General features: G+C 36.8%; 1 pseudogene; it reads right to left on the bottom strand.

Moving 5' to 3' along the window:
- Positions 1–950: 950 nt before the first annotated feature.
- LOC102740864 (proteasome subunit alpha type-2 pseudogene) lies at positions 951–3,868 on the bottom strand (annotated as a pseudogene).
- Between the last annotated feature and the right edge of the window lie 755 nt (positions 3,869–4,623).

The following is a 4,623-nucleotide window of genomic DNA, read 5'->3' as shown; positions in this document are numbered from 1 at the left end:
GTAAGAATTTTTTATATATTCTACGTATTAGACTCTTATCAGATATATGATTTGCAAATATTTCTCCAATTCTTCAGATTATCTTTTCACTATTTTGATAGTGTCCTTTGATGCATGAAAATTTTCAGCTTTGATGAAATCCAATTTATCTACTTTTCTCTTGTTGCTTGGGCGTCTGGTGTCATATATAAGAATTCTTTGCCCAATCTGAGGTTATAAAAATTTATTCCTATGTCTTCTACTAAGAGTTTTACAGTTTTAACTCTCACATTTTAGTTCTTTGATCCATTTTGAGTTAATTTTTTTTACAATGTCAGATAGGAGTAATCATAGTATATCCTGTAATTTACTTGGTTTACTCTGTTTATTTCCCGTATCTCCCACTGGAATCTAAGCTTCACCAGGGCAGGAAAGTGTCTTGTTCACGACTCTAACTCTCTTGCTAGCCTGACCAATAGTGACTTGCACATAGTAGAGGCACATTATTTGTGAAATGAATAAATTAAGTGGCCAAAGAATGTTCCAAAGGGAAGACAGCTAAGATGATCTTATATCAGTGTATTACCATGTAAAAGATTATCCCTAATGGAAAAAAGTTCAATACATTTTACCACAGTTCTACTACAATGTGCTATAAACACAATAGCTCATTTGATCTTTGTTCTATAATAAGCTAAGTCACTTGAGATTTTTTTCAAGTTACTTTTTCCTTATAATTTGGAAAAGAGAAAAGAAAAAAGAAAACCTCATACAACATCTGGAGTTCGCTTTTATTTATATATATTTTTGATTTAACAGTTAATTATGATTTATAAGTGTCATTTTAAAAACATCAGTCCATCAAACCATGCAGAAAAAAGTATGCAAGAAGTCTGCAAAACAAAATGTATTTTAAACATGTTTAAGTAGAGGGATTATCTGAAATTCCGGATTTTTCAGTCCCTTCGTTATTATGCTATGACAATCAAGTAATGCTTAACTTCAGTGGAAATAAGCCTCCTGGATCTGGCTTCATTGCAGTCTCCAACCTCTGTGTTGTCTTCTGTCATTTGCCCTTAAAAAACTTTCCTTTAGGGTTAATCTGGCTGTATGAATAACATCTTCAAGTTCCAGGTCTTCATTATATCTTTTCTCCAGGAAAGTCTTCCCATTGACATGATTCTTTCCCATTGCTGTGGCTTTCCAGGCAAAGTGAGCTCCAGGTAGATCTGACTAAAATAAATATGGCCACCCCTCATTCCAACCACAAATTAGTAAAGAGACTCCAAATGGATGAACACTACCTGAGTGTATTCTTACATCACATAAGCTACTCTCTGTACAAGTTGAGCCGTGGGGATGGGGTTTTGGTAAATGAGATAGTATTGCTGAGCTAGTTTTTGAGCTCCGTGCACGAGCACTCTGTAATCTGGGTCAACGCCACTATACACCAAACCTATATGCTTGGTAATTGGTTCCACGTTGTGTACACTTGGCTCATCTTACAGAATGGATTTCTGTTTCTTCTCAGTTGCTAATACCACATCATTTGCAGCTTTAATTCCCACTGAAGGGTCTCCTCCAGCTACACCAGCCAAAACATATTCAATCTGGACAAGTCTACCAGATGGGCTGAATGTACTCAGTGAAAAGCCGAAACTGTGCTCCGCCTTCTTTACCTGGAGTGCCCTGGAGTTTGCTTTTAAAGAGACTCGTATCAAATTGCATCTTGATCACCTTGTATCTTCAAGTGCCCTAGAGGGATCCATTGGCCAATAACTAGATGAAAATTTGATGTTCAGAGTCATAAAGAACAAATATATAATTTTGGAATTTCACTCACTGTAATTTGTTCATTTGCTGAGAATGTGTCAGATACTGTGGTAGGTGCTGATGGGAAAACAGAATTCAAGCAATCCTCAATCTCTGTCACAGAGTTCACCATAGGGAAGACAAACACACACATTATTAAGCTATGCCCTTAATATTAGAAAGAATGAAAATATACAGTCCATTACTAAAAGCACTACTATTAGACAATCAAGCATGAAAAGTGTCCAAGAGCTGGTGCAGAATATAGATGTATGCCTGCCATTCCCTCTCAGTGACAGTGTGTTTCCTGTGGACATTGAGGATCACTTCCCTCTCTGAGCATTCCTCTCCTTGTCCTCTGAAATCTCCTTGTATTTTATTCCCTCTGAGCTCCACCAAGGTTGAGTCTTCCTCCACTATGCTTTGGCCCAAGTAGTCTATCTACCAGTGACCTGAGGGAAAGGGAACAGACTAACAGATTCTGATGAAGGACATGAAGGAAAATTGTCCTTCCTGGTCTAGCTTCCATGAAAATCATTTATAATACAAATCAAGCCCTTTCCTGCTGAGATTGGTTGTCCCCATTACATAACTCCTCTGTTATTATGCTACAACAATATCTTTCTCTTTTGTCTGCATTACCAAGCTAAACAGAGAACGAACAAATAACTTGATTTTCCTAGTTATATATGGCCCAGGACCTCAGAAATGGATGGGTATGTGCCCTTTCCCGAAAAAGTGAGGAGAGAGTATCAGAAAACCCCATTTTTCATAATAATATCAACTTTTTGGTACTACTAGTATCAACTCTAATAAACGACAAATCAAGCTGAAGTTATTTAGCCCAAACCAGGGTTAACAATCTGCTAGCCCTAGTGCAGAGAGCCATATTGGTTCATTTCAGTCTATGGTGGGTCTAATTGGTTGGTAATAAGAAATAATAGTTGATAAACATTTTAAATACTGCTTGTGGCTCACCTTAAAAACACGATTTTTGGAGGAGATTTCTCCAAAGAATTAACAGGAAAGAAGAGATGAAACCAAACCTTACTAGAATAAACCAAATTTTATTGCTAGAAATTTAAATTGAGTTCATTGCAGATACTCATAAAAGATCTCATTTGCCCCATTTTCTATGGAAAACCCTAAAGCAATTTTGTTGGCACTAGGTAGCTAACCCACTGAGGCTATGAAAATCTATCTAGGCCTCTACTTTCTTTACACAGTGGAGAAATTTAATGCATTTGGAAAACAAAACGGACTCCAACTCTCAGTAATAAAACTAATCCCTCTTTAACTGTTGAAAGCACTATCTATTCAAAATCAAAATGAACCTTAAAAGTTGATCAATAAAGCATAAAAAGCCCCAAGTACATAAATTAACTGAACATCCATCATGGAAATCATTTGTTAAAGTGAAGAAAACAAAAGCAGCCCACAGATTTTAATAAAACTAGATTACTTCCACCTATAAAGAACCTGGTTTTCCTCTGAACTCAAAATCACTTCATTAAAATTTTGTTAGATATTTTGTATTATATTTAGCAACATATGCATATATGGAGGTGGAAGGGAGAAAAAAAGAAACTATTTTTATTGTGAGAGGGATCCAGAGGGAAAAAAGTAATAAAACACTCCATCTTATCAAATAGTATTAATTTCATCTCCTCTGGTTTAGAATCACCCATTTCTGGTAATTATGAAAACAAATCAAAGTTCAACTTCCTTTCAAGGCATCTTTTCCTTCCCAAGATGGTGTCTGGGTACGAAGAGAAGCTGGCCACACCTCATAGCATTGAAAAAGGGACTTTGTGCTCTACTTCCCTTTTGGTGTTTCATCCCACTAGCCTGTAAGGAGCAAACAGCCTCTGTCCTCACTGGCTCGTCCTGAAGTGGCTGTAGTTTAATTTACCTGTTCTGTTCCCTCCTAAGGGAAAGGAACTGTAATTTCTCCCAGGAAACTTGTCCACCCACCTGCTCTCCAAGATCCCCTTCTTTTCTCATTGGTGTTACAAATCTCCTGTGTTCTGGCCATGATCCCCATTAAATCCCCAACATTAATATCTTCCTTCTGCATTCCTCAACTTGAGATATGTGGAATTTTTCAAATCCTTTCTATCACATGTGAAAGAAGGAGTCGCATGAGAATTATTTTTGGCCCCTCTTTACCTAAATATCCTATGCAGCCATTTCTGTTCTGGGATGAGCAGGTAGTCAAAGACACCATATTCAGAATTACAGCTGAGCAATGTAGAACTCCAGAGGCACAATTGAGATAGACTATAATTTGACTAATATCCCCTAAATTTGTGTTATGTTCACAGGTACATGGTGACCTATAGTGACAGTCTTCTTCCCAGAGTTCCCAAGAGGAAAGGAGGCACAAAACCCCATAGTTTCTATCTCAATTATATATTGTCTTCATTTCCTCCTTCTTTCTATAACTAGGACCAAGGCCAAAGAGAGCCTTTGAGCTGCCTGGGTAATCTCTCTTTCCCCCAGTTCTTTAAGGTTTCTGTGCTTTCATACCACCAGAACAAAAAGAGTTTTCCCCTCCTGCTTGGATAAGAACTTTTGTTACATGTCTTATAATCTCCATACACTATCCTTTATAAGACTCTAAGATCTCCAAGCTTTGCTCATTTGATATACATATAAAACTATATTTATAGTTATATATAGACAAACTTCTGAGACTTTGAACCCCATTTTGTTTCTCAACAAAGTTTGTTTTTTTAATATTCTTGTTTCCTTAACTTAAAATCACTTTTGAAACTTAAGCATGAATAACTACTTTCTTTGTTTTCTCTGAATAGTCCACAGTTTCCAAAG

This window comes from Leptonychotes weddellii, chromosome 3, assembly GCF_054177405.1.
Source record: "Leptonychotes weddellii isolate Sample4059 chromosome 3, ASM5417740v2, whole genome shotgun sequence".
NCBI lineage: Eukaryota > Metazoa > Chordata > Mammalia > Carnivora > Phocidae > Leptonychotes > Leptonychotes weddellii.
Note: the sequence above shows the minus strand (reverse complement) of the source record. Positions and strands in the feature narration are given on the sequence as shown.